The 10,961-nt window shown below is 49.0% G+C and overlaps 1 protein-coding gene across 1 annotated transcript in view; it reads left to right on the forward strand.

Moving 5' to 3' along the window:
• The first annotated feature begins 7,817 nt into the window (after positions 1-7,817).
• LOC112549829 (kyphoscoliosis peptidase-like) overlaps positions 7,818-10,961 on the forward strand; it is a 32,396-nt gene continuing 29,252 nt past the window's right edge. Inside the window, exon 1 of the mRNA XM_025200703.1 lies at positions 7,818-7,865. The gene's annotated coding sequence lies outside the window, so the exon portion shown is untranslated. The remainder of the gene's footprint in view (positions 7,866-10,961) is intronic.

The following is a 10,961-nucleotide window of genomic DNA, read 5'->3' on the forward strand; positions in this document are numbered from 1 at the left end:
TTTTTTGAGAGAGCAGGCAGCCAAGACAGACCAGGGAGAAAAGCGGCGGCATTACCAACTTTTGCAATTTAATTGGGGGAGACATAATATTTGGTGCTTTGCTAAAAGTCCCAGCCCCGTGTGATTAAGCTGCAATCTCAAGCTGCCTAGAGATACGCGTGGGGGTGGGGGGTTGTTTTAATTAGAGCAGGCCCTGGAGAGCCCCTCCAATTAAAACATCTCACCGTCATGTGTATTAAGTGTCCCGCATTTCAAAATGGCCACAGGGGCACTTTAACTACAGCCCATTCAACGAGTTTTAATTAAAGCACCACCATTTTGAAATGTGGGAGAGTGAATACACATGATGGTGAGGCACGCTGAGGTGTTCTAATTAGATTAGACTAATTGAGTCTGCTCTGATGCATTCTAATTAGATTGCATTGGAGCATGTCTATAGGCACCCTCGGTTTTCAGGGCTGCAAAGGAAATCCTGAAATTATAACCTCAGAGTACTCAAAGGCTCCAAAAAACCAGAAGGCTGTGAAAAAGCACCAAGAATTATTATATTTTAAATTTAATCTCATGGTTTCAAGAATAATCTCCTGGTTCTTGCAAGGGGCCTGACTTAGGTTTGCAGTTTGCTATGCTGAGCCTGGGGGAAAGGAAGAAGCATGAGCTCCATTTTCCACCTGAGGAACTTATGCCCATGAAGGGAGGTCATGTGCCCAGTATCATCTGAGAAACCAGTGACAAAGCTGGCACTAAAACGAGTCCCCCAGCATCCCGGCACATTTGTATTTCCAGGGAACCCTCCTTCCTCTGCTAAGATGCGGTATTTTCTTCCAACATGCTTGGTTTGGGAAGGAGAAGGATAGAGAGACACCGTCACCCACCTGGATGGCTTTTCTCCAGATTTTCAGGTTGCTTTATTTTATTTACTGCACGGTATAATGGTGTTTTTCTTCTTGGGGTGAAGAGACCCCCAAAAACAGGACACTTAAATCTCGGGTCCTTGGTCGGCTCCTTGCGAGTGTTTAGAAGCCACACGAATGGGTCTTGAACCAAGTTCCTGTGAGCACAGTACTAATACTCCCAGGCAGTAATGTAGGGATGCAGCCAGCTGCCCAGGGCAACTTCCAGTGATCGTGTGGCTAATGGCAGGAGCCCCCTTTTTTTGCCCCCCCCTCGTGTGGTTAATGGCCCCAGCCACTTTTTTTGGCCCTCCCCCATGCCGAGTCAGAGCCTGGGACGATTACCCTTCACCCAGCCCTAGTTACACCACTGCTATCAGTTTAGTATCAGCCACTGCCTCAGTTTCCCCTCCCAGAGAGCAATGGTCTCAAGTTTTAGGAAGGGAAGTTTAGGTTAGGTATTAGGAAGCATTTTCTTAATAGGCAGGTAGTAAAACACTGGAACAGGGTTACCCAGAGAGGTGGTGGAGTCTCCATCCTTGGAGGTGTTTAAGACCCGGCTAGACACAGCTTTGGCTGGGATGATGTAGTTGGGGCTGGTCCTGCTTGGAGCAGGGGGTTGGACTGGATGTGACCTCTGAGGGCCCTTCCAGCCCTCATTTTTTGTGACTATGATTTTTTCTAACCGTCTCACAGTTTGGTTGCTGAGCTGACTTAGCCCTTAGGCCACAGAAGAGTCCATCCTGACCAGTCCAAAGTCCAAACATGAACACCAAAGCCTTCTGCTCCAGTCTCGCTGATCCCATCCCTTCCTTCCTTCCCTCCTGAGAGCTTGTCTCCTCTTTTCTTTCCTCACCTTCACCTCATGCCCACCTCTTCCTTCCCATCAGAGCTACTGGAGAGAGGGAGAGGGGGTGTCTTAGGTTCAAATCCATCCTATTCGCTGCTCACGTGGGAGGGCTGTTGCACTCCCTTGCTGTATGGCAGCGTGGAGGGAATTAGGCTCTGCTCTGTAGCTCTCCAGCCATGGTGGGTATGTTCACAGCTGCCGGCTCCTCTGTCTTCTTCCCACCCCTCTTGCTGTCTTACAGGCATCCAGCACCAAGGGAACCCTCTTTCATATGCTCTCCCACTCTGACCTCCGTCCCCTTGGTCTGACTCCAGACCACTCCGACAAGCTCCTCATCCCATGGTCCTACAGGAATTAGCCAGTCTCCTCAGGTACAGGAGAGGAACAAAGTTGAGGAGTAGTGAAACAGAGCCCTAGAGCCAATGTATGTTGGAACAGGCATCATTAGCGACCACAAACAGATGCTGTTGCATCCCACATCTGGTGCTGTTATGACTTATATTGGGGTAGCATTAGTCATGGACCAGGACCAGGCACATGTCTTGTGAGGAGAGGCTGAGGGAACTGGGCTGATTTAGTCTGCAGAAGAGAAGACTGAAAAGGGATTTAATCGCAACCTTCAACTCCCTGAAGGGGGGTTGTAAAGAGGACGGAGCTGGACTGATCTCAGTGGGGGCAGATGACAGGACAAGGAGCAATGGGTTCAAGTTGCAGCAAGGAAAGTTGAAGTTGGATATTAGGAAAAACTCTCACTCGGAAGGTGGATAAGCACTGGAACAGGTTACACAAGAGGCGGTGGAGTCTCCATCCTTGGGGGGGTTTAAGACCCAGCTAGACAAAGCCTTGGCTGGGGTGATGTAGTTGAGGCTGGTCATGCTATGAACAGAGGGTTGGATTAGATGTGACCTCCTAAGGTCTCTTCCAACCCTCATCTTCTACGCTTCTATGACTTCCTCCCATGCTAGGTGCTATACACACCTAGAGCATAGGAGGGTCTCTGCCCCAAAGAACCTACAGTCTTCGGTGCATGCAATTCTAATTTTAGCAGACAAATATGTAAAATGTAGCAAGGTCCGATGGCTAAATACGGGCAACACAAACATTCATACTGTAAATAAGACACAAACTACTAGTAGTGTGTAACACACACCATTGCTACCGATTCTGGAAGGTTGTGGCAGATTCTCTCCCCTCTGAAATCTCTCAATTTGAGCCCAATGGCCTTGTTAAAAAATACAGGGTCATGCAGCCATGACTGGCTGAGCATGTTACAGCACTTAACCTTTTTTGCCTTGTGTTCACTGGCAAAATCAAACCAAATGAAAAGCCAAACTGGGTCAGCCCACAGATCTGTCTAGCTCAATGTCCGACCCCTGCCCTTTCTGCCAATAGATGGAGCCCCTAGCTCACGCCCTCCTGAGCGTGCCAAGTTGCAGCCCCTTTTCCACAACCTCAGGAGTCTCTCCGTGAGGTTCTGGCTGCACTTCTCTCTGCACCTCTTCTTTCATCCATAGCTGCACCAAGTCCTGGGTAGGGCTGTGTACAACAGCACCGTTCTGCTTTGACTTCCATTTCAACGTTTCGATGGAGCAGTATTTCCTTTTGCGTTTCGTTTTGTTTAGAAAGCACGGTTCCATTTCTTTTCGTTGAAACGGTTTCGCTGTTTCGACGTTTCACCCATAGGCTATTCCACAGCCAGCGCCAGGAAGATCAGTCCTGCTGCTGGCCCCAGCTGGCAGCACCAGCCTCCTGGGATCCGAGAGGCAGATCGGGGGTCCACCCCTGGGAGCAGTCCGGCACAGCCCCCGCAGCCCTCCTGGGGGTGCGGGCGAGCCCCCGATCTGTCTGCTGGATGACAGGAGGCTGGTGCTGCCAGCTGGGACTGGCACTGAAGCCAAGTAAGCCTGGCTTCGAAACTCAAAATGTTTTGAAAGTTTCAAAACGTTTTGAGTTCCCTTGTTTCATTTCTAAGCTGTTTTGAAGGCTTTTGTTTTGTTTTGATTTTGCTGTTTCGAGCTCGAAACACATCGAAACAGCTTCAAAATGAAACTTCCGGTGAAATTTCACACAGCCCTAGTCCTGGGAGCTCCTGGTCATCCTCCTCCTGGCTCTGGCCAAGCTGGCCATCTACCAGACTAGGAACCTGGGGAAGCATCCCTTAGCAGAACATGAGTAGATGCCAACACTGCAGTGCACGACTTTGATGTCCAGGCCTAGAGAAACACCCATGAAGTAATAGTTTTATCCATTTGTGTTTTGGGAGAACCTCCTAGCCCCGGCCATGGGCCATTGTGCCATCACGGTGCTGCTGTCACTCTTCTGCTCACGTCTCTGGGCAGATTCACTGGTCAGCATCCACAGGCTCCCTTGACTTGTTCAGGGGGCAATGGGTGCTGGACAGTGTACTTTGCTTGGTGTCCCCTTTTGGAGGACACCAAGCAGGGCGCGTCCAGACTGATCTGCCCCCAAATCTTCTTCTCTTCCAGTTTTCAGCATTCAGAGGCCTGGAAAGTCCTGATTTGGTCCCTCATAGCACTGAGCTCTCAATCTATGGAAATGATCTGTTGGTTAAGCTACTGCACATCTAGCCCAACTTAAGGCATTTCTGTGCACTATTTAAAAAACCTTCCCCTTTGCTTTTGTCCTATGCGTTCGACCTTGTTTTCCAGGGAACCAGGCTGGAAAGGTGGCTGGCAGCCAACATCTAAGAGTGAGCAATTCTCTCTCATCTCTTAACTCTTGGCTTCCTGCTTTGCAAAAAAAAAAAAAGAAAAGGCAGCATTTCAGGAGCCAAGAGACACTCGGGTCTGGAAAGTGTCACAATGAACCTAAAAGGTGACATGGAAATGGTTTTCCCCAGGAGAGGGGGCATTGCCTACTGCAGGGTTCCCTGCAGCTTTCTCCAAACCACCTGCCACGGGTTACTGCTGGAGCCAGGGGCTGGACTAGCTGCATCCCAGCCTGGCCATTCCTCCCTGCCTAAGGATTGTGCAGAGGTGACATCCACAGCACTTGACCCATCCAGGTTCAGGGAATATTTAGAGGAGCAGACACTTGAAGTCAATTAGCATTCTCCGTCCATCAGGCCCATTTTATCAGTACGGTAGCATCGAGCCCCCGGTAACGGTAGTGGCGTGGTGCGCTGTCTGCAGTAGCTGGAGCCCGGGAGATTCTTTCTGCACGTTGTATTGACGATGCAGCTTTTCCGACTCATCTACGCAGACCCAACTCTCATCAGCTCACATCGTGACTAAGACAACGTTCCTGCAAAGCAGAGGAACGCTTTTCCTTTTCTGCTCCTGATGAATGCAGCCTGGCCCTTGTGTTCAGCCTGAAGGCTGCTGCAAGGAGCTTTTTCCTAGCCTGGCACATTGACCCTATCGCTCCTGTGTACGCAGCCCTTTGTTGGCTCTCTTTTCTCTACAGTACCACACAAGCTGCTTGGCTTTGAAGGCAAGCCCCTCTCAACCTGCCCTCACCCTCCCAGTCACCAGCACTGAGAAGTCAATTTTTACCTCTCATCCACCCATGATGCCTCAGTTATGCACCTGGCAGAGTTTTAAATGACACCTTGCTGCTTTCTCCCAGGCTGCTCTTCACACTCAAGAACCTCTTCCCTGCAAAGCTCCTCCATCTTCCTCTCCCAATTGTGCCTTAGCACTCTGCTTTGCTGCAATGCCTTCAAGACACAGGAAATAGTTAAAGCATGAGTGTGCTATGGCAGCTGCCTGTCATGCTAACCAGGGATTATTTGGGTTTGTGTTGGTCTGAGACAAAAAGAAATGCAAAAATCTAGAGCTCTTGGTTCAGAGATGATACCTGTTATTAGTCTAACTGAGAAATTGCAACAACAACAAAAAATAGCCCTGGAAGCTTGCAGAAAAAGATATATATATTTGCAATTTCTTTTTTTTTGCAATTATTTGCAAAAAAATTATAATCCTTTTTTTTTTGCAATACTTTTTTTTTTTTTTGCAGTTTCTCAGTTGGTCTAATAAAAGGTATCATCTCTGAACCCAAAATTCTAGATTTTTGCATGTCATGCTAACCAGCATTTTCTCCCTGTCTGTCCCCTTGCTTGCCTGTTGCTTCCTGATTCATATTTGAGTGTAAGGTCTTGGGGGACAGACCACCCCAAGAGTGCAAGGTCTTGGGGACACCTTTCATTCAGCGTTTGCACTGTATGTAGCACTATTGAATCCTATGGCCGAGGCCCTTCACTTCATTGCCTCTGCATGGACTTTGGGAACGCTGGAGGTGAACGCAGCCCGTCTCCTGTGCCCATACTACCTCCCAAATTGGATAAAACACAGCCGCTGGAGCAGAGTGCTAGGTGCGAGCCAGTAAGTTCACAGAGTTCACTGATGTACACACCAGCTGAGTGCAAGATAGCTGTGGTACAACAGCAAACTACCATATTTTCTTGCATACATCACACAGCTTTCCCCCCAACAAATCAGCTGCTGAAAATTGCGGGGGCACATTATATGTGAGGAAATACAGTAATAAAGGTTTCTGTAGCATAAGCCTCTGCCCAGGGGGGGTGGAAAAAAGTGGAAGTTAGGCTGCAATGGGGTCCACATGGATCAGTACAGGGAGTATTGCTACTTGCCAACATTTTCAAGGAAAGATCTTTTTATCTTCATTCGACCTTTAGCAATGTTCTCCTAAGAGACAGCTGGAAAATACTGAAATCCAATGACATTCAGTTGGCAACAGCTATTTTCCCGCTGCTTGACCAGTTCTGATCAAGAAGGTGCACTATTATCGGGATGGCATTAAGCAACCTGAAGAAAGCAAAGGGAGATTGCATCATTTAGCAGAACATGAGCAGATGATAACACTGCAGTGCAAGGCTTTGATGTCCAGGCCTGGAGAAACACCCATGAAGTAAGAGTTTTATCCATTTTTTGGGGGGGGGGGGGAGAACCTCCTAGCCCCAGCCATGGGCCATTGTGCCATCACAGTGCTGTTGTTGCAACAGGATTGCTCCCTGCAGGGGACCTGTACCCCACTGCTGCAGTTGCCACCCTATTTCCCTGGCTACTATAGAGGGCAACTTGGGCTGAATGCCCCTACCCTGAAAAGAGTGGGAGGGGAAGGGATGCACCTGGGCCCCTGCTACAGTGAAAGGAGGACTCAAGGGAGAGACAGGGTGCTTTGAGTCTGCCTCTGGTTTTTTGCTCAAGAAAAAGCAAAAACCCATATATATTTGTAATGCAGCCACCATTGGTGGCACTGGACATGCTCCAATTAGCTTTCTAGTTTGGGCCTATTATTGTATTATTGGTGGCACTCCGCCCCACTCTTCAGATGGCCATGTCCAAACCATGTCAGGCTCTCCGAGGTGCTCCTCAAGCATGCAGATGCACCCAGAGGGTTTGCAAAGTGAGGGGGGTGCCACAGAGGCCAACTGATGCCTTTTTTGTTTTCTTTACCCATAATCCTCCCTTCCACAGTTCATTTTCTCCTCTCATTAGTGACCACAAACAGCTTTCCCCCCAACAAATCAGCTGCTGAAAATTGGGGGGCACATTATATTTGAGGAAATACAGTAACAGTGGTTTTTGTAGCATAAGCCTCTGCCAGGGGAAAAAAGTGGAAGAGTTTGGCTGCCATGGGGTCCACATGGCTCAGTACGGGGAGCGTGCAGTTACTTACCGCTACTTGCCAATATTTTCAAGGAAAGATCTTTTTATCTTCATTCGACCTTTCCAAAACAAGGTGTGTGTCTTATTTGGGGGTGCGTTGTATGCGATAAAATATGGTATTTGGTTGGACTACAAACAGCTGGCCGGGCAAAAAAACACACGCTGCCCTTGCAAATGCCAGCTGCTGACATGAAAGAGTAGCGTATCTTCTCCGCCAGCAGCTGTATCGTAGAGATACAGAAGCCGCGCTCTGGCCAGTGCCTCCTACACAGCTGTCAGGTCCTGCCAGCAAGTGCCTGCCACATTCTTCCATGCTTTGTAGTATTTTTAGCTCAACTGGCACTAGTGAGGTGCAGATGAGGACGGCCCAGGCATGATAAGGATATAAAAGGGACCTGTGAACCGCCGGGATGTGCCTGACCTTGGCAGACTGCAGGGCGAGACGGATATATCAGGACTAGGACTTTGATGGTAAGTAAAACCTGCCATTTCTTAATCCTCGTTTCCACCTCCAGCTGTGAAATTGTGCTCTGATCGCTGCCTCTTCCCGTTGCGTGCATCTGTGTGGGCGAAACGTGAGCCCTGGCAAGACTGGGTCACTGTTATTTACTGAGTATAAGGAGAGGGTGGGTCAGTTTTTGGCTTTGCTTCCTCAGCCATATTCAAACTTGCCAGAATAGCAGGTTTTGGCTTTGCTTACTCAGCCATATTCAAACTTGCCAGAATAGCAGCACCAGTTAATTCCCACTGCCAGGGCGAATTGCTGCCATTTCTGGGGGGTCCTTTGGTGATCAACTACTTCTGCTGACCTCCATCCTAAGCCCTCCTCCCCTCTGCCTCCCAGGGTCCTTCTTTCTCTCTGAGGCTTGACTGGTGTACCTCCCAGAGTTTGCCACTGCCCCATAGCCAGACAGCACGGGCACCCCTTTGAGAGATCACACCAACACCCCCCTTGCCTGATGTAGGAGAGTCCCTGCAGGATTTTTATTGAACCCTAGGTAGTTAAAGGTGTTTCAACTACAGCCTGCTGCATGAAACAGGACTGCCCCATCCTCGCTGCATTCCTAGGTGATGCATGGAGTTACCACCTTACTGGGCTGGACTGGTTATAGGTTACTGGAAACTTAATCATAGAAAACGAGGGCTGGAAGGGACCTCAGGAGGTCACATCTAGTCCATCAACCGGCTCAAAGCAGGACCAGCCCCAACTCCATCACCCCAGCCAAGGCTTTGTCAAGCCTGGTCTTCAAAATCTCCAAGGATGGAGATTCAACAACCTCTCTGGGGAGCCTGTTCCAGGGCTTTATTACCCTCCTAGTGAGAAAGTTTTTCCTAATATCCAACCTCAACTTCCCTTGCTGCAGCTTGAGCCCATTGCTCCTTCTGCCATCTGCCCCCACTGAGACCAGCCCAGCTCCATCCTCTTTGCAGCCCCCCTGCAGGGAGGTGAAGGCTGCTATTAAACCCCAATCAGTCTTCTTTCTGCAGACTAAATAAGCCAACATCCCTCAGCCACTCCCCACCAGTCCTGTCCCCCAGCCCTTGAACCATTTTTATTGCCCTCCACTGGACTCTCTCCAATTTGTGCACATCCTTTCTGTAGTGGGGGGCTCACAACTGGACACAGGACTCCAGATGTGGCCTCACCGGTGCCGAATAGAGGGAAGAATCACTGCCCTCCATCTGCTGGCAACGCTTCTACCAGTGCAGCCCAGTATGCTGTTAGCCTTTTTTTGCAACAAGGGCATGCTATCTCATTGCAGACATTAAAAAGGGAAAAAATTCTCCAGGTCATTTCTCCATATCCTCGCCATATAGGTGTTCCCCTATTAGCCCACACCCAGGCACAAATTGTCCAGCATCAGCGCAAGATACCCTGGCACTGATCTAGAAGTGCCAGGCTCGATCCCTGGAGTGACAGGGATGTAATATTTCCTTTCCTCCTGCTAAAGCTGCCAGCAAGGACGCTGGCTTTGACCATAGGGGTGGTTCGGCATTGGGATAAGCTGCCTAGAGACATCCCTAAGACTTGTCCAAAGCAGGTTAAATAGACACTTGACTGGGATGATCTAGCCAAGGATGATTGTGCCTTGGGCGGGGGCCTGGACAAGATGACCTCATGAGGCCCCTTCCAGCCCAACTTTGCTATGATCCCCTGTGGATGAGGATGGCAGTCTTTGGTAGATGCTTCCTCCTCTACAAGCCATGCTAAAAGTCCCGGGATGAATCACAAAGTCGTTTCAGCTGTCTGATTCCTAAACATGAAAGCAGGGATCGCTGCCCTTGGCAGCATGAGATGGGAAAGACCTGCCGGTGTGAGTTTTGGAGCTGAACCAAAAGATAATGCAGCTGGCTTTCCATCCCTCAGAAGGGGTCAGAGGCTTGCCTGGGTTGCTGTTCAAATTCAAACAGCAACAGAGCAGCTCCACCCCTTGGAAATGCATCTCCCAGTAACAATGGCCTCCCATTAGCAACACTCAAGGCAAGGTGGTGCTTGAGAGAGAGCCCTTATTCATCCCAGTGCTATTCTAGCCCCAGGCGGAGAGGTGAGGAAGCAATGCATGGGTCACATTGAAATGGCCCATGCACCAGCCCCAGAATAAAACCCTGAGCTTGTCCTGCTTCAGCCTGCTTGGTCTCTGTACTAAGGCAGCAGCTTGCAGTGTTTCTCCATTGCCCTGCCCACCCTGAACCTGCAAGCACCCTCCTTCCCAGTTGCTCTCCCTTAAAAACCAGCCAGAACCTCTGGGCGGTGCTGGGAAAGCTGGTCCAAGACAGTCATCAAACAAATCAGGCAGCTCCTGACTTGCAGGCTGTATGAGCACTTCTCTCCAGCATCTCCCAGGTTGGTTTAATGAACTGAGGAGGATGAGTGCGATTCTCTTATCCTAATTCCTCCCCCAAAAGCTTTAATACTTCAAAATACTTAGGTCCTGATGATTCCAATGAGAGTTTCCCCACTTTTCTGCCACTTTTTCCCCCCTTTCAAACATGCTGAGCATCTTTAACTCTCATTTAATTCCCCATTTTAAAAAATGTCAGAATGCACTATTCCAACTTTTTATAATAGTCAGGAGAGCCCGACTAAGATCACTACCCTACTGGCCTAGATGCCGTGCAAATGCATAGTCCACACATGTCCTCAAAACCAGAGCCAGGTGAACATATCTTGATGAATAGTAAATTTACTGGAAACTGCAGTTTAGGCAGGACTGAGACAGTTGGTTAATTTGGGTTAGCCAAAAAATCAATTAAAAAAAAAATTACCGGAAGGGGGCAGGCGGAGGAGTTTGAAAATGCTGGAATGGTGCATGCTGACGTTTTAGCTTCCCATTAAAAATAAAGGATTGCTTACAAGGTGCTATACAAAGGGGTGAAGAGCCTGAAAAGGGATGTTTCCTGCAGGGGGTGGGGAGGGTGGATCAATTGAAATGTTTCAGTCTGACCCAAAAGAAAACGTTTCATGTTATTTTAATTTCACATCCCAACCATAAGTTTTTTCCCCTCCTTTTTTCCTCCTTTTCTTATCACCATACTGGAAATTTAGCATTACTGCAGCTCTCCTGA

The sequence above is a fragment of the Alligator sinensis genome, unplaced genomic scaffold, assembly GCF_000455745.1.
Source record: "Alligator sinensis unplaced genomic scaffold, ASM45574v1 scaffold12_1, whole genome shotgun sequence".
Taxonomy (NCBI): Eukaryota; Metazoa; Chordata; order Crocodylia; family Alligatoridae; genus Alligator; species Alligator sinensis.